Below are 23,008 nucleotides of genomic sequence, written 5' to 3'. Positions count from 1 at the left end.
GAGATGAGGTCTTGCTGTGTTGGCCAGGCTGGTGCCAAACTCCTGGCCTCGGGTGATCCTCCCACCTTGACCTCCCAAAGTGCTGGTACTACAGGTGTGAACCAACACACCCAGCCCTCAAGATAGATGAAAACAAAACAAAACAAACAAAACACAAACACCAGCAAACCACACACAGTCCCCAAGATTCCAAACATTGGGCAATGCTTCTTAAAGAGTTGAACTATAACAGATTTGGGGCATTTTTTGAATATCCCTAATGAGGAGGTAATATAAAGTTAATGCTTTATAGTGAAAGGCTCAGTTCTACCACTTACCAGCCAGGAAAGTCACACAGAGTATCTGAATCTCATTGTCCACATCTCTAATGTAAGGGTTGTAATAACGCTTATCCTTTACAACAGACAGTTATCATAAAGATAAAATGAGATAAATGAAAGCAAAAGTATCCATCCATCTATCTACCTATCTATTTATCTATCTATCTATCATCATCATCATCATCATCGTCATTGTCATTATTCCTTCCCTGCCTGGAAAAATACAGGTTGCCCAAGAGATACCCAGGAAAGCGCCTAAGTATTTTTAGGGTATAATTCAACCCTTGGTGAAAACTTGAACAACTGGAAGTATGTAGGTTGGCTTTCAATTTCAGCAGATTGTTGTCACCAAAGCTGCAGCCTCCTGACGTGCTGGTTATGCACTGCACAACTCCAGGGGACGCCATTCATTTCAGGACCCATAGCTGAAAACTAAGGTTTAGTAGGTGAAGATTTCAGTTCGCACTTTCTGTAATAAGCTCATAAGTGGTTAAGCAAACTAGATAGCTAGCTATCCGAACAACTGGCACATGGCCCTCATATTTTCAAATAAATTTGGGAAGTACAAAACATTCAATGTACAAAAAGGATCTCCGTTCTGGAGATTTAACTAAGCCTTTTTTTAAAGTGATAAAATATATATACAGATACTAAAACTAAAAAGAGACAACAAAAAGTGGAGGAATTTTAGCTAAAAAAAAATCCCACTTATTTGGAAAGGTATCCAATCTTATTTTACTACAACGAAGCTGCTAAAAATATGTTAAGTCCTACCTCCAATTCTGATATCAGCCACAACAGAAATGTCTCCTAAAATGCAAATTTTAAATAATAGCTCTAAGAGAACAGAAAGTTTCTTCCTCATGCAAATGAATTTTGCTCTTGAAAAGAGAGCGTGAACTGCAGAGAGGAGACCGTGATACCAGAGCCTCATCCTCTTGAGGGCAGGCAACTCTGACCCCAGTGTTTGGACATTTTCCAGAAGTTTTCACTCCTAAAGTGTAGGCAGTTTCAATCAACAACTTAAAGGGATTTTTTTTTTAACTTGAAAGTTATCCCAATCTTTATCTGGAAGAGTAAACACATGAAAATAACATGGAGATTCTGGAAAGAAATAAGGTAGGGAGCTAGCTCTACCAGGCACTAAAACATATTATGAAGCAAGCTTGGCCAACCAGTGGCCCAGGGGCTGCATGTGGCTCAGAATGGCTTTGAATGCAGCCCACAAACAAATTTGTAAACTTTCTTAAAACATCATAACTTTTTTTTTTTTTTTTGGGACGGAGTTTCTCTCTTGTTACCCAGGTTGGAGTGCAATGGCGCGATCTCGGTTCACCGCAACCTCCGCCTCCTGGGTTCAGGCAATTCTCCTGCCTCAGCCTCCCGAGTAGCTGGGATTACAGGCACGCGCCACCATGCCCAGCTAATTTTTTGTATTTTTAGTAGAGACGGGGTTTCACCATGTTGACCAGGATGGTCTTGATCTCTTGACCTCGTGATCCACCCGCCTCGGCCTCCCAAAGTGCTGGGATTACAGGTGTGAGCCACCACGCCCGGCCACATCGTAAGATTTTTTTGCTTTTTTTTTTCTTTTAGCTTATCATCTATCATTAGTATATTTTATGTGTGGCCCAAGACAATTCTTCTTCCAATGTGGCCCAGGGAAGCCTAAAGGTTGGACACTCCTGTATATAAAGCAATGCTAATTAAAACTTGGTGGCACTGGTATAAGAACTGAATTGGCAAAGCTCTCAATGAAGCATAATAACCTATACATGAATTCTAGTATGTGTAAACCACGTGTTAAAAGTTGTATCACAAGTTAATTGGGAAGAAAAGATCATCCCATAAATTGTAATGAGCTGAATAGCTAACAATTGAAAAAAAAAAAATCAACTCATATATTTACTTCACAGCATAAATAGAAACTAAATTGTAGAATATTTAAAGAGATGAAAAAAATCAAGCTTTAGATGAACTGAAAAAAAATAGAATTAAATATTTTTCAAGCCTCTGGAAAAATATGAGTTTCTAAGCTTGGAAGCAATAGAAGATATAAAAACTTGACAACATAACAACTACATAATTTTGAAAGTTAAAGTAAAAAGGCCACCCTGTGACTGCAGCACTTTGGGAAGCCCAGGCAGGAGGACTGCTGAAGGCCAGAGTTTGAGACCAGCCTGGGCAACAAAACAAAACCCTGCCTCTAAACAAATTAAAAATAAAAGACAATAACAACAACAACAGAAATAAATAAAATAAAAAGGCAAACAGTAACCTAGCAAATACAGTCACTTATGGAAAGGGACTAATACATCTAAATGAATTAGATAAATAGATAAAAAATTATTAAGACTCTAACAGATAAGCGAGCAAAGGGCATGTCCCTACTTAAAAAAAAACTTACCTGAATTGTGATTTTAAAAAGAAACAAATGAAACAAAGATGCATCATTTTAGCCCACTAAATTGACAGAATTAAAAAGGGATGATAATAAAATAGCCGGTATGGAGAAATTGATACGTTGTGCATTTCTAGTGCCATTTCACATTTTAGAAAGCAATAAATTTGATGACACGTCAATAAAGAAAAATAAACGTATACTTTCTATCCAGGGGTCCCTTTTCTGGAAATGAAGAAAATAAAAGGTATGTAAAAAGCCTTATGCACTAGGAAAGTCATTGAATATTACTTATGACTATGAAAGAATAGAATTATAAGCTGGATGTGGTGGCCCGTGCCTGTAATCCCAGCCACTTGGAAGGCTGAGGAAGGAGAATTGCTTGAACCCAGGAGGCAGAGGTTGCAGTGAGCTGAGATCACGTCACTGCACACTAATCTGGGCAACAGAGTGAGATTCCGTCTTAAAAAAAAAAAAAGAATTATGTAAAACTTCAGAATTGGTTCAGTAAAGTGTAGAAAGAGACAAAGGGTCATTTGGAACAACAACAACAAAAAGAATGAATGATTGAAACCTACATAACATGGAATATTATTCCATGAAAAAGAAGTTAATATATGAATTGAATGACCAAGCAGTGTAGCTATTGTTTGGTAAGGGCGGGGGTGGGGGTGGGGGTTCGTCCACTGATAACAGCATCCCTCGAGTTGGAGAATTTCTTTCCAACTTTATGTAATCCTGGTGGGGACGTAGGTCATGGTGGCCTACCCTCATCTCTCCCAACAGGTAAGCTTATGGCCCGGGTTGACTGGTGACAATGCAACACTGCCCTGTGCATGGTAATTGGTCAAAGGAGGGATACATTTTCCATGATTGACTAATTTGAGTATTTTCCCAAAATTCTCCAAACTATGGGTAGACAGAAGCTCTCTCTTCCTTTTGGATGACCTTGGGCTGTTGGCGGCTGTACCCCCTGCTGGTTAGTTTCAGAAGTGCTGAAGGAGAGGATGGAGGCAACATAGAAAAAGAAGCAGAATTAATGAGAAAAAAAGACAGATCTGAGGACATTCTCTGGACTTCTGGATACAGCCTTACCTAAAGCCCGTGTATTTCCTGCTTACATGAGCATTTCTGACACATGGTTTGATATGTTTAAGCAGATCTGAGTTAGGATTCAGTCTTCAGTATTTGTGCACACACTCATGCAGAAACAATTTCTGTACAATATTTTTGGTGACCAGAGTACTCTTAAAAATTTAGATCAGATATGTCATTGCCATGTTTAAAAATCTTACAATAGCTTCATATTGCTCTTAGACCAAGAGATAATCTCCTTACTGTGTCCTGTGATGTCCCCTTCTCTCTCTCTGTCTCTCTCTCTCTCTCACACACACACACACACACACACACACACACACGTACATACACATACACACCCCTCTCCCTCCCTCTTTTCCTTCCATGCTCCTCTGGCTCATTTGCTCTATCTAAATGGCCACCTTTCTGTTCCTCAAACAAAGTTTATTCCTATCCTGGGTCTCTTGCTTTCCCATGTGTGAAAAATGCTGAGCCAGACCTTCATAAGTCTGATTCTTTCTGTTTTTTGTTTCTTTGTTTGTTTTTGGAGATGGAGGCTTGCTCAGTTGCCCAGGCTGGAGTACAGAAATTCTCCTGCCTCAGCCTCCCGAGTAGCGGGGACTACAGGTGTGTACCACTACACCGGGCTAAATTTTTGTTTGTTTTTTTGAGACAGAGTATTGCTCTTTCACCCAGGCTGGAGTGCAGTGGTGTGATCTCGACTTACTGCAACCTCCACCTCCTAGGTTCAAGTGATTCTTGTGCCTCAGCCTCCTGAGTAGCTGGACTACAGGCACCCGCCACCACGCCCAGCTAATTTTTGTATTTTTGTAGAGTTGGGGTTTTGCCATGTTGGCCAGGCTGGTTTCGAACTCCTGATCTCAGGAGATCCTCCCGCCTCAGCCTCCCAATGTGCTGGGATTACAGGTGTGAGTCACTGCACTCGACAGATTCTTTCTTGTCCAGCAGTCTCATGTCAAGCGACCCCTCTGTGAGGCCTTCCCTGACTACTCACTCCACATTACTCTCCTTTTTTTACTTCCCCTTACTTATTTCCATCATAAATTATCTTACTTATTTGATTGTTTATTATCTGCCTTCTGTTTTAGAATGAAGGAAACATTTAGAATAAAAACTTGTATGTACATTAAGAATACAGGAAACAATAAGTATTTGAGAAAAGATTGAAAGAAAATACATAGATTTATAACACTGGGGTGATGGGGATGGATAGTGTCTTAATTTCCTTCATCTTTCTTCATTATCCAAATTTTCTGTGGTGTGTTTACACAGTTTGGAAATTAATTAAGACTCAGATAGAAAGAAATCATATGCTTTTCAGAATCCACTAAACTTCCTGGCATTTTAATAAAGAATTTTTTGTCTTAATTTTCAGAAACTGTTAACAACAGGTTTTGCCAACAACCTCCCTCACAAAAATCTCTTGGTTAAAAAAGAAGGGGGAAAAAACAGAAAAAAGCAAAAGAGAACTGAAAAGGAACATTGGTATGGTGGTTCATTAGAGTCCTCCTAATCACTAAGGATCATTTGTTAAAGGTGCCAAAGCACAAAATATAACTGTGGTGGGCTTCTATACATAAACATCAGCGCACATCGAGACCTATTCATGACCAGACACAACAACAAAAGTTCTTAGAATGGTCTGGCCCAATGCCACAGTCAAGTGCATGATGAACAGAGTCTGCAGCCCAGTAGCGAATTGAGAATAAAAGGCCTATGGTGTACATGTTCTGCGATTTTTGTCATTTCAGTGGTATTTACATTTTCTTTTCAAATTTAACACTCCGTGTTATGGTTTGAATGTTTGTGTCTCTCAAAAATTTATGTTGAAACTTAATCCCCAATGTAACAAGCGGCGAGACCTTTGAAAAGTGATTAGGCCATGAGGGCTCCACCCCTGTGGCTGGAATTCATGCCTGTATAAAAGGTCTTGAGGGAGTAAATTCATCTCTATTCATCATTCTGCTTCTGAAGACACAGCATTCATCCACTCCTGAGGACACAGCAACAAGGTGCCACCTTGGAAGCAGAGAGTAAGTGCTTACCAGGCACTGAATCTGTCAGCACCTTGATCTGGGACTTCTCAGCCTCCAGAGCTTGAGAAATTTCAACTATTTATACATTACCCAGTCTGTGGTGCTTTGTTATGGCATCAGGAATGAACTAAGACACTCCATAAAAGTTTTCCCATCTGAGGTGCTCACATCTGTGTCTTTAACTCCATGGTGATCTACCTCCTGGAAATCATATCTCTCTCTCTCCAGGTCCTCTCCTAACCCTGTCACATGGACCTTGGCCCTCTCAGAGATCCCAAAATCACCCTCTCTGGTTTATTTGAGTTTCACGTTTTTCAACTACCTAGTCTCACCTTGAATGGATAACATCGTTTACTTTTTCTATAAACAGTTATTGAGTGCCTATGTGTAGCAGATTCTAGACATCAACAAGGGATGCGTCTCTTCATAGAGCCTATAGTTTACTACAGGAACGAAGCAAAACCAAGAGAACGAACAAAATCAACAGAAATTTTGGCAAGTCGGAGGAAGGAAACAAATAGGATTGCCTGTGAGGATGGTTAGGGAAGGTCCTCTGAAAAGGTATGTTGAGATCTGAAGCAGGAGGAAGGACAGCCTGGGGCAGGAAAAAGCACAGCTTATTCAAAGGCTTATACAGCTGGAGTATCATAAACAAGGAGCTAAGTGGCATGAAAAAAGATGAGTGTGGTTGGAAAATGCCAGATCAAGCATGGCCTTACAGGTCCTGGTGAGGAGGTCAGCTTTTATTTAAGTGCAATTTGAAGCAATGGAAAAGTTTTACTCTGAAAAACAATATATATAATTTGCTTTTAATTTTGTTTTACTGTACTTTAAAGTTTTACTTTACTTATCAGTTCTCAAAATAAATGAATGGATTCCTAAGAGTCATTTCCATATAAACTTTATAATGAGTTTGTCAATATCCATAAAATAACTGGGCAAGATTTTGATTGGAATCGTATAAATCTATAGATCAAGTTGGGAAAAGCTGACATCTTGACATATTGCATACTCCTATCTATGAATATTGCATATCTCCATCTCTCCAGTTAGTTGTGTCCTTGATATCTTTTATTAGAGTTTTGTAGTTTTTCTTATCCTGCAACCTTGTTATAATCAGTAACAAAGTCCAACTTAGCAGTAATCACTGATGAATTTCTTTTTTTCAGTCATTTAATATCCTTCAAAGTTTTGTTTTAGTACATCATTATTAAGTCGTGAATTTAAACATTTTGATCTAGTTCAATCTTTTATAATTATTATTTTTATCAACACTTAAATTATTCTTTCTTGGGCCAGTGGGATTCTCCTTAAGTGGCCTCTGAGTGCTTTTGACATGACCTCAGTAGCCTTGAATTGCTTCACTACTAACTGGTATGACAAGATATTCCAGGCTAGTCTTTCACATTTCTTGCCCCAGACCTGTAGTCAGCTAAGTTGCCCTAATTTCTTTTATTGGAAAATTGCATTTAGAAGTCACAATTCTGGATGTTATTTTAAAATCATCCTTGCTTTTATGTGAAGAATGGGATAAAAGAGAGCTGAGTGGAATTGTAAAAACTGGTTAGGAGGCAGTGTGTGTTACCCCAGTGAGAGACAATGGCAATCTGGACTGAGTTATTGACAAAGGAATTGGAGTGAAGTGGGCCAATCTGAAGTATAGATTCATGTCATGACCAAGGAACTTGCTGCTGGGTTAGATGTGGGAGAATGAAAGAATAGAAAAACTTGAGGACAACTTTTAAGTTTTGGGGGAAGACAGATGGAACATATCATTATCAGAATCATGACTCTTCTGGGATAGACATGAAGTGGACTATTAAATACATTGTACAACTACTGTTTCCAAAAATCCCACACACTTTGTAACTGTTTATATTACTTTGTCTACTCTTCCAGTTCTTGTTGACTAAATCTGCAATTTAGCAGTTGTAGGCAATATGCTCATGCAGTCTAAGGGTCTACATTTTTCCATGTAGATAATTTAAAATATTGCTTTAAAAAGTATTCAATATACAATAAAAACATTCGACATACGATACTTTAATTATTTTGGGGTATTTGAGTTACTTCCAATTTTTAATTATCATATCTTACTTAGTTAAGACTCAGTTATAAGCAACAGTAAGTGATTTAAGTTACTTTAAGTTGAAAAAAGTGATTTATTGTAAAGATAGAGGGGTATGCCATGGAGTCAAGGAGAAGGAAACCAGTTGGGCATCTGGAAGGAAACAGAAAGGTATTAGCCTTTTCTTTGTTTCTTATCTGTTTCTCTTGATAAACCTGTTTCATTCTTTCTCTTACCCTAATTGCATCTTTTTGTAGGGGAGTAGGGTTACCCCATAGTCTGAGATTATTTTACCACCCTGTTTACATGCAAAGACTAGACTGCAATTCTCTGTTCTAGTTCCGCATTCCAGCTTTGCGTTAGACCCATTCCTGGCTGAATTGTAGATCCGGAGGTGGGATTACCCAATACAAACATGGCTGCCAGGGACTCGCCCCCTCGATTAAGAGTAGGAGGAGTTCTAGAGAAGACAGGATGGCTCATCGATTGGGCTGACCCCTAAAAGATGTCTCTATATTTTGAATAATGTTACTATAAACGAGTTTGCAGAACTGACTTTTTTTCTTCGTCCTTGGAGTATGTTCATCAAGGCGGAATGACTGGGTCTCAGACTTGGAGCGTTTTCATGACTTACTCCCTATGCCAGCTGGGCTGTGTTGATGACACAAAAGGAAATAAGGGAGTTAGGAAATACTGGTCTGACAACTCTCAGGAAACTCTTCCTTATCTCCATGATTTGCCTTTTAAATTGCTGCCTCTTCCACTTTCAGTAAGTACTAGAATGAATATACCCTCTTCCCTTTTTTTTTTTTTTTTTTTTTTTTGGTTCCTTCAGTAATGTTTATTGAACAGAGAAAATGAGAGGACAATCCAATCCAATGCTTATGTAGTAACATCACATCTTTAACGGAACTATGAAGTTGCCAATTAATTTCTTCTCACAAACAACCCATGCCCTCTTATTTTCTTATTGGTCCCATTTTTCAATCCTTGTAAGCACTTTTCTGGTCTTTGTCATCCTCTTTCTAATTTTTCCCCTCAGACTGAGGATCTGAAAACTTCCCCTTCAAAGTACAATACTAAGAAATATTCATCAGCATGAACTATTAATTTCTGTGAGTAAATGATAACTTTCAAGGATATTGATTACCTAAGTACTCACTTTTTTTTTTTTTTTTTTTTTTTTCCGCAATAGTACATTGTTCTTTTTCAGTCAGGTCTAGAATTTTAATCTCTCCTGGGTTTCCCTAACTCTGAATTTGAGAACTGGACAGGCATCAGTGCAAGATCACAGGAAGTGGGAGGAAGAGTGGACAGAGGCAAGTCCAAGGATTTCTCAGGCCACCGATGTACAGGATGACATGGGTTGGTAGATCCTGAGAGAGGCCATGTGTAGGCAGATAGGGAGTAAGATGTCAGCCAGTTGAAAAGACGGGAGACATCCAACTAACCTAGAGGAAATCACAAAGTATGACCTCTGAGCAGGACAACTAGCTACTGAAACTACGGGTCCTGACTGGCCAAGAAGGCAAAAGCAGGCATGGAGGCCAGGTGTCAAAATGGGGTTCAAGAGGTAAATAAACCTGGTCCAGCCAATGGACCAGACAAATAGGCAGGAAGGTTTGATCCCATAAATTGAGGGAATTACTTGACATTTTCAATACATTGCAGTGTCAAAAAATCAACCTTTTTCTTACTCTATTGTAATGTCCCGATGTTGCTTTATTTAGAATTGTGTAATTCACAAATGCAATGTCAGAGCTGACTCTTGGTTCTAAGTCTCGTCCTTCTGTCTTGTTTTTAAATGCAAGTGAAGAGGGCTGACATAGTCTGGCAGGGGTGTTCTTGTCCACAGCAAGACAGAACTCTGCATGTACCATTGTCTGAGGCGGCAGTGTCCTCTGGAGAGTCACACAGTCCTTAAATTTGAGTTTTTCCACAGTTATAATGGGGAATGAAGAAGTCCTATCTTTATATCATTCATTGTTTTACACATCCCAACCTAATTTTAAGGGTACAGAGGGAATGGCAGCTGGTTTCTGAGTTTGCAGGAAAAAGTACTAAGAGCAAATAAGTAGTTGGGAAATTGTCTTGACATTTATGGAATGAACGAGGCATTATTGCATAATAGAGGGGCTTATCACTGTTCTGGGAACAGTATTTCAGTGTGTTAGAGATGGTTGGCCATTTATTTTAAAGAATTCAAAGCATAGCAAAAGCCACTCTAGCAGTTTCAGGGGAATGGCTGTGGGCAAAAATCAGAGAAGAGGAGGGAGGGGAAATGTATGAGGGCTATTAAGCAGCTGTCTGTTAAGGGACATTCAGTTTAAAATAAGATAAACATTCATCGTGCTGTAAAAAAGCAAACAAACAAACATTTTTGGCAACATTTTCATCCCCACCACCTTACCTTGGTGTTTTCAGACCTTATTAGAGTGTATGTAGTATTGAAAAACAATGTGAAGCTCTGATAGATTATGATTTTATCCCATTTGTCAGTATTGAGGGAAGTATTTGGTAAGTGTTTTCAATACATTACGATTTTTAAAAATGCTTTTTTCTTCACTGTATTGCAACTCCTTCCATGTTGCTCTATTTAAAATGTACAGTTCATAATAGATTAGGACTTACTGTAATCAATATGGTCAAATTTCTCATTTGACACAGAACTGTGTGTACTTCTGTCTTTGTTTGTGACTAGCCCCCTCTGATTACTTAATTCTTAATAAATATTAAGTTATGTATTTGCTTTCATGTTCTTGGCTAGAAATTACATGACTGGGCACACTATGAAATTTCGTACCTTTTTGGCTAATGTGCTTTCTGTAATAATGAATGAAAATAGACTTATTGTCAAATGCTTTCTTCAGTTCAAAGTAGAGAGAAAGGAATTCCAGGATCTTGACAGCATTGGGGAAATGTGACTCTGTAATAGAATTGTGTCTAATGAAATCTCCAGAACCAACCGAGGAATGTTCTTCTTACATAAACTCCAGAATTGGAAGAATTCTTTTTAAAAAAAGTATCTCAATTGAGACGTTATTAGCAATGTTAACAATTATTTCAATTATCCCAGGTTATGCATGGTAACTTGAATCTATTAAAAGGAATAAATTGGACTCTGAATTAACTAGAGGGGACTGTAATTTTTCAAAGCAGCGAACTCCAACTTGTATTTAGTAGGATTATTTTTACTGTATTCCTGACCTAGTTTCAGACATGGACTTGCAAACCCCAGGTCCCTAGGAGAGTAGGAAGAAAAGTTACTCACTTATATTCTGCAATTTATTACACTAATTTATGGTCCTTCAAGTCTGGGCAGGGGATGGGCTGTTGTTTTACAGAAGAACCTTTTTGTCCTTTGTTGGGGACATTTCCAGCAATTTAACAATTGACTCTAATAGAATCTTATGAATAAAACTAATGAAAACATGAAGAAATGAACTCTGGAGACCAAACATACAGTAGCTTATTGTTCACTCTCTGGAGAATAGAAATACCTTCTCTAACAAGGTACAATGGTGCAAACAGGAACTAACACTCGGGTTTCAATGCACAAGGCACTCAGGGTCAGGAGACGGCCAATACTGCTGACCTTAGTCAGGTCGGTATGAACAGACTCAAGAAACTGGATAAGCAAAACAGTAACTGTGCTTTAGCTTTTGGATGTGTTCGAACGATTATTAAAATCATTTTAAGAGAGAACAAATGATCAAATCTAGTTCTTTGTCCTTTGACCCATCTCAATGCTTTTTTGTTTTTTTGTTTTTTTTAGTGGTCTGTGTAAGCAATGCTTTCTTCTCTTTCTCCAAGGTTCGTTCTTATTTTGATTACTCCCTTGGCTCTTAGGGAGCACATGGCTAATATAAAAAGGAAGGATTAGTACAAGTGAAATGCTGAGATGAGTTTTAATAACCAAATTCTTCAATACATCAAGCCTCTTACTGGAGTTGCAAACACAGAGAGATGCAGACAGGGCTAATTGCTTCACTTGCCTGGGTCTCAGTGTCCTCACTTATCCAATGAGGGGTATATGTGATTAGCGCTTACCAAGTCTGTTACTAACGGCACTGGTAGTATAGAAGATGACCGTAGGTGATACGACAATAGTGTTAAGTTATGTATTTATTTCACTGCTATTAAATATGTGACATTTTTGGTTTGTTCTTTGTTTTTTGAGCCAGAGTCTTGCTTTGTCTCCCAGGCCGAGTGCAGTGGCCCAATCTCAGCTCACTTGCAACCTCCGCCTTCTGAGTTCAGGTGAACCTACTGCCTCAGCCTCCCGAGTAGCTGGGATTACAGGCACCCACCAGCACACCTAACTAATTTTTGTATTTTTAGTAGAGAAAGGGTTTCACCATGTTGGCCAGGCTGGTCTCGAACTCCTCACCTCAAGTGATCCACCTGCCTTGGCCTCCAAAAGTGCTGGGATTACAGGCATGAGCCACCGTGCCTGGCCCAACATTTCTGAATATTACTGTTTAGTAATAAAGTATTTAGTGCTTTCTTTTTTTAAAAGCCAATCAAATAAGGGAAATTTTTATATGATATAAGGATGACAAAATAGTGACATGCTATTTTCTAATGAGTAATATTTGGGAAACACTAGACAAGATAATCCCTAAGGTATATTTTAGCTTTAAGTCTAAAGTGTCTATAATTTTTAAAGCCTTTTTTCCTCCAAACTTTACTCAGTTCATCTCAATAGAGAAGCTATAATTGAATAAAATAGATGAATGTTAAACAGTAGAAGTACAAAGAAAGAAAAGCTAAGTGCTTGGATAATTCTTAGACTTGAAAATCACTCAAGAATTAAAATTGAGCCAGACATGGCATCTCACGCCTGTAATCCCAGCACTTTGGGAGGCTGAGGTGGGCGGATCACTGAGGTCAGGAGTTTGAGGCCAGCCTGGGCAACATAGTGAAATACCGTCTCTACTAAAAATACAAAAATTAGCCAGGCATAGTGGTGTGTGCCTATACTCCCAGTTTCTCAGGAGGCTTAGGTGAGAGAATTGCTTGAGCCCAGGAGGCGGACATTGCAGTGAGCCAAGATCACACCATTGCACCCTAGCCTGGGTGACAGAGCAATATTCCGTCAAAAAAAAAAAAAAAAAAAAAAAGAATTAAAACTGAATACCTTTTTTCTTACATAGGATTTTCACGCAATTGTCCAAGCAACTTCATGCAACACTTTCATCAAAGCCTTTAAAAATTCCCATTTCGCCGGGCGCGGTGGCTCAAGCCTGTAATCCCAGCACTTTGGGAGGCCGAGGCGGGTGGATCACGAGGTCAAGAGATCGAGACCATCCTGGTCAACATGGTGAAACCCCGTCTCCACTAAAACTACAAAAAATTAGCTGGGCGTGGTGGCGCGTGCCTGTAGTCCCAGCTACTCAGGAGGCTGAGGCAGGAGAATTGCCTGAACCCAGGAGGCGGAGGTTGTGGTGAGCCGAGATCGTGCCATTGCACTCCAGCCTGGGTAACAAGAGTGAGACTCCGTCTCAAAAAAAAAAAAAAAAAAAAAAAATTCCCATTTTGAATTATAAATTCTGTAAATATGCCGCAAATGTTTATATTATGATCAACACTGGTGTTCTAAAGGAGCTGTACATTCCATTGTGGTTGTCCTTTAGCTGCTTGTTGGGATGGTGGCACTTACAAGAAAGATAATAATATACATGCTAATTTTATTTCTTGAGTGCCCAGCAATAGCATTGCACTTCATAAACTTTACCTTATGTAATCCTCACCACCCTACAGATGTATTAGTTCCCCTATTTGCAGGTTAAGAAACTGCAACTCCTTGAGTTTCCTAACTTGCTGTTACTCAAGGGTTCACAGCTCGTCTGTGGTGAGCATTTAAAAAAACACTACATAAGTCTGCCTCATTTCTAAGCACATGCTTTTTCCACAACATAAAAGTTTTATGTATGAGTTTTAAAGAAACATCCCTCTCTCTCTCTACATAGGAAATAAAGAGGACTTTGGACTTGACCAAGAAAAGCTTTTGGAAGAACTCAAATTCTTGAAGAGTCAGTCAGAAACGTAGGCTGAAGAAGTAACTACAGGGCGGGTCATTTCAAAGAAATAAGTGGCTGCCCTAGGTATCTGTCATCTCATCTAAACGGCTGATGCCAGCCCCAGTGGTCCCTGGATTGAGGCTCTTCCTCGCCTCTGCAGATCACCACTCCTGCCAGGGCAAAAGCTCGCTTCTTTCCTTCCTGCCGTGGCTTTTTCTTCCCCACCAGTTTGTCTGTTTGTATTCCTAGCTAGGAGCCTGCCCTCTTGCTGCCCTCTCCATCAACTGCTAACTTTCAATAGACAGTAACCACGCTATTTGCCAAGGTAAAACGTCACCCCCAACCTGCCCTCCCCTTTTACCATCAAGGAGTGCCCTTTAGGATGCTCTTAAGAACTCAAAGGAAAACCAGCTATTCATTCCTTTTCTTTGAGAAGTCTCTATGTCATCCCAAAACAATGTGTGGAGATCTGAAGTTAATCTGAGCTAAGATGATATCTGAATGCGAGGTTGGCCCTCTTGAACATTTTATTTCAAATTTTCAAAATTATTTCTGAAAATAAAATGATTGATCCTCTGATTCTTGCAAGAAAAGAAGGTTTTACATATACTAAGTGTTTTTTTTTTTTTTAAAATAACTACACCCAAAAAAGCATCTTATCAAGTGAGGAAAGAAAACTGAAAATATCTGTGGTATTTGGAAAGCAGTCTCAGTCAGAGGGATGCTAAGGTGAGAAGGAAGCTACCTGTAAGCATACATTGTTTAAAACACAAAGGTTTCAGTTACAGACAGCTGACAGGTGCTGAGAGCATTTGCACAAGGGCAAAGAGCCTCACAAAGAAAATATGAGCGTAAGCCCTGGGCTTAATCTCACTACCAATTATCTCTTATCAGCTCCTTTCTCACTCATAGGTGAAGCCCAAAAAGAGTTTGCAACCATAAGGGACCTCTCCAAGGCCTCCGCCAACCCAATATATGGATTGACGTTTTTATAGCTAAAAATGGCCAAATATCAGGAATAGCAATCTGTACCTTTCCTCCTCATGATAGGAGGTGGGATGTGCACTTTTGGATTTTACTAGGTCTCCGCCTCAGTCACTTTGCTCACTTTGCCTAATCCACACTGCACGTCTGCATGTGGATTGTCCCTTTGCAGGGCCAGCCTCACATCCAGACACCATCTTAGCTCAGATTGACCCCTGAGCTTCAGCCTGGGCAGATACTTTGCCCTTTGGCCCCTGTCCTTGTGCAGTCTGCTTGGGAGAGAGTTTTAACTTTAGAAGGATCTTCTCCAGAATAAAGTAGGGGACAGGATGTTCTTTAGGGAATTCCCAGCACTGAACAGGCTCTAGGGCCCAGAGGGTCAGTTAGTATACATATACACACCAAAGCACAGATGCCCTCGCTCCTAGTACATACTGCACACTGACATTTCTTTCTTTCCTTTTCTTTATTTTGTTTATTTATTTTTTTTTTTTTTGAGACAGAGTCTGGCTTGGTTGCCCAGGATACCTCCCAGGCTCAAACGATTCTCCTGAGTAGCTGGGATTACAGGCATGTGCCACCACACCAGGCTAATTTTTGTATTTTTAGTAGAGATGAGTTTTCACCATGTTGGTGAGGCTGGTCTTGAACTCCTGATCTCAGGTGATCTGCCTGCCTTGGCCTCCCAAAGTGCTGGCATTACAGGCGTGAGCCATCAGGCCCGGCCACATTGACATTTTCTATTTTATTTTATTTTTTAATGCATGTGGGTACTTGCTAAATTTATTTCATCATCTGTGGATGGGTGATGACCTACAGCTTGAAAATTACTGGTCCATGGGGAAGATGTAGGAGAAGCCTTTGGGATAAATCTTTGTACAAATGAAAACTGATTAAAGTAAGCTCCACTGGAAGCTCACTTTCCTGCATGCCATGACCTGGTCATCTGGTTGTATCTTACTCCTTTTGTCAGGACCATGACCCAGCATTCTGTGACCGAGGGGGCTGCTGTGCTTATGCCTCCACTCCCCAGCTGCACCCCAGGCTTTCTTGTCCCTTGGAAATGTATGTGTGTTGTGATATGAAACTGTAGCTTCAGAGGCTCAACAGTTTGCCATTTTAATGAGTCCGCATTTTAATCCAATTTTGAACATTCAGGATGTATTTGGCACAGTTTATCTTAAATAACACCACACACAACAAGTGAAACCAAGTACTGCCATCATATCAATGATAAAAAAGATTGAGATTGAGAAATGGCAAAATTACACTTCTTAGTATAATATTTTTCACTGTCTATTCTATTCTCTGAGATTAAAACCAAGTCAGAATTTGTCTTCATAGCTTTTATTATGGATTGTGTTATTTATTTGTGGTATTTAGGCACAGCCTCTCTGCTAGAGGAATTCAGTGAGAACAGAGATTATTTCACTCACTCCTCAGGAACTAGTACACTACTTGGTACACAGTAGTTTTCAATAATTATTTGTGAAATGTATAAAGAATTCCCTTTAAGAAGACTTCTGTGGCTGGGTGCAGTGGCTCATGCCTATAATCCCAGCACTTTGGGAGGCTGAGGCTTGTGGATTACTTGTGGTCAGCAGTTCGAAACCAGTCTGGCCAACATGGCAAACCCCTATCTCTACTAAAAATACAAAAATTAACTGGGTGTGGTGGCACGTGCCTGTAATCCCAGCTACTTGGGAGGCTGAGGCAGGAGAATTGCTTGGATCCAGGAGATAGAGGTTGCGGATAGCCGAGATTGCACCACTGCACTCTAGCCTGAGAGTGACAGAGTGAGACTCCGTCTAAAAAAAGAAAAGAAAAAGAAAGAAGAAAGAAGACATCTGTAAGCTATTTTTTTTCCCTACAAAGGCTTTGAACTTTCATGTCTTACAAACCAGAATATTGAATGTGGACTTGACATTGAATCTAAAAATGCACACAGGGCCCTTACAAGTTTGGGTTATCTTTAAAATTCCAATTGGACCCAAGCTTCAGTTGTCACTTTCTAATGATGATAGCTGTCATCTATTGCAAACCTCACAATAACTCTAGGAGGTGGGTGCTATTGTTATTCTCCATTTCGCAGAAAAGGAAATTGAGGCCCAGAAAGGTTTAATCTCTATCTCTTAAGGCAATGCCATTTTGACTTTATGAAACATCTTGTTATCCTTAAAAAAAAGTTTTTTTCTCCCTGTTCTTCTGAGAGTCCTTTGTGCAAAGGGAGCGTGAAGAAATGGCATGGAGAGGAATGACTTTAAAATCAAGTTATTCTGGCTGGGCATGGTGGCTTATGCCTATAATCCTAGCACTTTGGGAGGCCGAGGTGGTTGGATCACCTGAGATCAGGAGTTCAAGACCAGCCTGGCCAACATGGCGAAACCCTGTCTCTACTAAAAACACAAAAAAGTTAGCCGGGCATGGTGGCACATGCCTGTAATCCCAGCTACTTGGGAGGCTGAGGCATGAGAAGTGCTTGAACCCAGGAGGCTGAAGTTGTAGTGAGTTGAGATGGTACTACTGTATTCCAGCCTGGGCAACAGAGGGAAACTCCGTCTCAAAAAATAAATAAATGAATTGATTAAATACAATCAAGTTATTATACAAGAAAATATGTAATGTTATAATAGACTGGCTCCTTAAAGATGTTTATACACATTTTGAACATGCCACTAAAAAGATGTGTCCTTTTGGCTGGGTGCAATGGCTCATGCCTGTAATCCCAGCGCTTTGAGGGGCCAAGGCGGGTGGATCACCTGAGGTCAGGACTTTGAGACCAGCCTGGCCAACATGGTGAAACCCTGTCTCTACTAAAAATGCAAAAAGTAGCTGGATGTGACGACACATGCCTGTAGTCCCAGCTACTTGGGAGGCTGAGGCAGGAGAATCACTTGTACCCAGGAGGTCAAAGTTGCAGTGAGCTGAGATCACACCACTGCACTCTATCCTGTGTGACAGAGTGAGACACCATCTAAAAAAAAGAACTGATGTTAAGAGAGACCTTTAAGGACCAGGCTAAAGCTGCCCTTGCCAACACCTAGATATCAGTGAAGGTCGGTCTGTTGTTGGTTCTTCCACTTTCCTTCCACTCCTTCTCTTCCCTTGTCCAACCCCACCTCTGACCTTAGGAACTACACCGACATTCTATCTGCTTGCTCACAATGGAAAGGTGCCCATAAGTAACCAAGTAATAGCGGATAACATTAAGGCAACGGTCTCCTTAATTTCCTCTCCCAGTTACCATAACCAGGGCTTGGACAGCTGCTGGGGATGCCATGGTGGTCCAGCCACCAGGAGGAGCAAACTCATGGAATCATGTTTAGGTATAAAAGTCAAAGAGGAAAATCATGCAGATGACAAATGATCCTTTGGTGGTCAACTCTGATCTTTTATGAAGAAGCAGTTAGGGAACAAGGTGAAAAATACATTTTAGGGTCACTGAAATTGATTATTTTGCAATGCTAAGGAATGATGGAAAAAGGGTTATACAACATAATGAGGGGGACCTGTTACTCGTCTTCCCACACTGACTCACTCTGGTCTGGGGTCATTCTTACCTATCTGGTCTGGTGATTTCATACAGGCCACACACACACATATATATATATATATATGTATACACACACACACACATGTTAAGCAGAAATTGCAAAAACCAGAGTTCCTTTCTTTTCATGTCATGCAAAAAAATTTTTCTTTTCATTCTTTTTAGAGAAAGATAACAAAATGGCAATATAAACATCATGATTTTTTTATAAAACATGTAAATATTGTAACTAACAAAATTTCTTCATTTTTGCTTGTTAACTCCCACACGCATGGTGCAAATAGGGTTTTATTTATAGTGTACATACATTTTGTGCAGAAATATTTAACAGTAAATAAATCCACCCACTTGAACAAAAATCTGTAGTTTTACCTGTTTATTAAAATTTACTATATACATTGCCAGATCCTTTAATTTACAAATTCCCCACGAGTTAATTTATTCTTCTTCTTTCCAGGAATGAAGGCTCCTACAGGACATTAGATATTTTGCTTAACTTTTGGACTTGTGCTGTCAGGGGATTTTACTTGTGAACTAAACTTTATGCACAATTGAACCAAACAGAGCATTTAAAACCACAGTGAATTCACAATAGCAAAGGTATGGAATCAAGCTAAATGCCCATCAAGGGTGGAGTAGATAAAGAAAATTTGGTACATATACACCATGGAATACTATGCAGCGATGAAAGAGAACAAGATCATATCCTTTGCAGCAACATGGACGGAGGTGGAAGTCATTATCCTAAGTGAATTAATGCAGGAAGAGAAACACAAATACACCATGTTCTCACCTGTAAGTGGGAGTTAAACATTGAGTGCACATGGACACAGAGAAAGGAATAATTAATACTAGAGTCTACTTGGGGATGGAGTGTGGGAGGAGGGCGAGGATCGAAAAACTACCTATTGGGTGCTATGGTTATGACCTGGGGGATGAAATAATCTGTCCACCAAACTCCTGTGACACACGTTACCTACATAATAAACCTGCACATGTACCCCTGAACCTAAACAAAGGTTGGAAAGAACAAACAAACATAGTAAACAAAACCACAGTGCCTTTGGGTTCTCCCTTGCTTTCATGTGGCATCAGCTTTGGCCACTCCACTCGAGTTTCTCTTCTTGGGATGAGAGACCATCCATCTCCACCTTCTCCAGACATTCTCCTGCCTTCGATCCTGACCTCACATTCTCCTGGCACCCTTCCTACTTCTTCAACCATTCCTTCTCAGGCTCTTTTCTGGCTTCTCCTCTGCAACACAGTCTTTAAATATTGGGATTTTCCAGGCTTCAATCCAGGCTCCTCATTTCTTCTCTCACAATATCCTCTCCCTAGGGCAGATAAGTTATTCTCGTCATTTTAGTTACTTGCTAACCCTCCCCTCTAGGCTCATATACCCCACATATTCACTCTACTTACCAAACTGCCTACCTGCCATTTCCCTTGTTTTACTGAAAGCGTCAGATGCTGCTGGAAATAATCACAGAAGCATCACAGAGCAAGGCCATCCTTAAGAATTCAAACTTTTCTCTGCCAGTGTTTGTGGGAAGAGATAATGTCAATAACTGTGTTAGCCAAGGCTCCTCCTGTTGAATTATCAGTAAAAATAAAGAAGTCATTTGATCTGACAAAATGAGTGACAAAAGGTTTTTATCATCATGAAACTGATTCTGATAAAATGTTCAAACATTTGAGATTCTCTCAGAGTTGGATATCCCTTCCTGGTTTATGAAAAACGGATTTTAGGAAAATGCCTGGCTAGAATTCCTTCCATTTTGTTAATTTGGTAGGCAGTTTAAAATATCAAATAGTGTGAATTAGCCAGTCATTCAAATGTTTTGAAAAGAGTGTGCAGTGAGTGACATTATAGAACTAGAAAGCAAAATTTTATAATGTTCCTTTAGTTATTTATTACTTTATTATTTTATAATGTTCCTTTAGTCATTTATTACTTTATTTATCTATACAAAATGTATACAAATTATTTATTATCTACCATAATGGCAAAGATAAACAGATTATGTTGTTGTTGTTGAGCTTGAGTCTGGCTCTGTCGCCCAGGCTTGAGTGCAGTGGTGCAATCTCAGCTCACTGCAATCTCTGCCTTGCATGTTCCCCAAATCTCCTGCCTCAGCCTTCTGAGTAGCTGGGATTACAGGCATGTGCCACTATGCCCGGCTAATTTTTTTATTTTTAGTAGAGATGGGATTCCACCATGTTGTCCAATCTGGTCTCGAACTCCTGGCCTCAGGTGATCCACCCGCCTGGGCCTCCCAAAGTGCTGGAATTACAGGTGTGAGCCACTGTGTCCACCTTAGAAATATTTATTGATTTAGTTAATTACATGTATATCTTTGGCTGTAGCATTATATACAAGGGTTCTTTAGAAGGGCAGGACTAATCAGATAGATGTGTATATGAAGGGGAGTTTATTAAGGGGTATTGACTCACATGATCACAAGGTGAAGTCCCACCATAGGCCGTCTGCAAGCTGGGGAGAAGAAAGCCAGTCCGAGTCCCAAGACCTCAAAAATAAGGAAGCGAGCAGTGCAGCCTTCAGCCTGTGGCCCAAGGCTCAAGATCCCCTCGTAAACCGCTGGTATAAGTCCAAGAGTCCAAAAGTTGAAGAACTTGGAGTCTGATGTTTGAGGGCAGGAAGCATCCAGCACAGGAGAAAGAGGAAGATTGGAAAACTCAGCAAGTCAACTTCTCCCACCTTCTGCCTGCTTGAGTCTAGTCGCACTGGCAGCTGACTGGACGGATGGTGCCCACCCGCATTGAGGATGGGTCTGCCTCTCCCAGTCCACTGACTCAAATGTTAATCTCCTTTAGCAACACCCTCACAGACATAATCAGGAACGATAATTTGTGTCCTTCAGTCGAATCAAGTTGACACTTAGTATTAAGCATCACACATTATATTAGCATGTTTCAACTGATCGAAAAGGAAATAGCTCGGATATAGAATCAGGTCTAAGGAGAGCTAGGCAGCGTGACCAAGCAGACCCTGTCAGAGCCCCTCAGTTTTTCTTTTAAATGCAATAATCCCCACAGCAGAAGTAGTGTTTTTGCCTGACTGTGTGCGGTAGCGGGGAGACAAGGACTCTTTAAGATGCAAAGTTACCAACCCAGGAGAAAATATGTCCATATGATAAACAGAAACTGAGTAGAACTGACACGAGAAGGGTTGAATAGCTAAACCAGGTTGTTTACATCATCCATGACCTCTGGGCAAGATAGGAAAATTTTTTAACATTGTACCAAAACTGGATGTTATAAACATCCTCTCTACTTCGATGAGAGCTTACAGGGACAGCACAACACAGAGCAAAGGATCAAGTGAGAAAGAGAGAGAGAGAGAGAACGAAAAAATTTCCTGGTTAACAGGTGGCAGCTGCAGGCACTTGCCGCATGTGTATTGACAGAGGGAACACTTGCCTTCTGCTCCACACTCATACATATCTGGCTAACGACAGAAACACAGTTGACGAAGCTTCTGTTCTTAAAGGCAGCGCTTTGGGCAACTGCAGATGGGGAAGGAAAATTAATGAAGAGCCTTCATGCAAAAAAATGACGATTTTGGTGGTGACAGGCATGGATGAAGAAACAGCATGGAGCCTAAAAGAGGATTCTTAATGAAAAATAACTAGGGAAAGTAGATCCTGAGAGGCTGGCACAGACACAGTGACCTCTGTGAAATCTGGCTAAGAATAAAATTAAATCCTCAGTGAGGAGAGATGAAAGGTTAACACCAGAACTGCTCTGTACATTTTTATATGTTTAGTAGATGTAAATTTTGATTCAGTTAACTATTTGGTTAACTCTATGTTGTTATTTGTCAGAGAATGGATTCAATCAGTCTGAACCTATTTTTGAGGTGTATATAAAGCTCTGAGTTAAAAGAAAATTAGAGGCTTTGTTAAAGAAACAATGCCGTCCTTCATGAACCCCACTGCCAACTGCAACCACGACTCCAGAGTGGACAGACCACTTTGGAGAGTGGTAAAACCAAGTAAGCAGCGCCTTTTCAGGAACAGAGATGTGAGGAGGTTTATTCCTGCCTCCTTACACTTATTTTACTTCATACTTGTAAGAACTGAGGTTCATGAACATGACAGCTTCTGATTATACAGTGAGAGGTTGAATAAATAAGGAAAAGGACAAATAAAATAGAAGGTTCTTACTTTACCATCTGACATAGTTTGGATGTTTGTCCCCTCCAGATCTCATGTTGAAATGCGATCCCCCATGCTGAAGGTGGGCCTTGTAGGAGGTGTTTGGGTCATGGGGGAGGATCCCTTATGAATGGCTTGGTGTCCCCCTCACAGTAATAAGTGAGTTCATGCAAGATCTGATTGTTAAAGAGTCTGGGGTCCCTCCTTCTTGCCTCCTTTTGCCATGTGACACACACACCTACTCCCCCTTCACCTTCCACCATGAATGGAAGCCTCCTGAGACCCTCAGCAGAAGCAATGTTTGCGCCTCGCTTGTACAGACTGCAGAACTGTGGCCAAATGAAACTCTT

General features: G+C 40.2%; 1 long non-coding RNA gene across 1 annotated transcript; it reads right to left on the bottom strand.

The window, feature by feature from the left end:
* Window positions 1–1,932: 1,932 nt before the first annotated feature.
* On the bottom strand, window positions 1,933–22,504 carry LOC116528950. Its single transcript, XR_004259300.1, has 3 exons — window positions 22,493–22,504; window positions 12,753–12,759; window positions 1,933–2,005 (listed from the first exon to the last, which is right to left on the bottom strand). It is a non-coding gene; the product is annotated as an uncharacterized LOC116528950 (long non-coding RNA).
* Between the last annotated feature and the right edge of the window lie 504 nt (window positions 22,505–23,008).

This window comes from Sapajus apella, unplaced genomic scaffold, assembly GCF_009761245.1.
Source record: "Sapajus apella isolate SASKATOON/1434 unplaced genomic scaffold, GSC_monkey_1.0 scaffold61, whole genome shotgun sequence".
NCBI classification, from domain to species: Eukaryota; Metazoa; Chordata; class Mammalia; order Primates; family Cebidae; genus Sapajus; species Sapajus apella.
The sequence above is the reverse complement of the archived record's forward strand: the minus strand, read 5'-3'. Positions and strand labels throughout refer to the sequence as shown.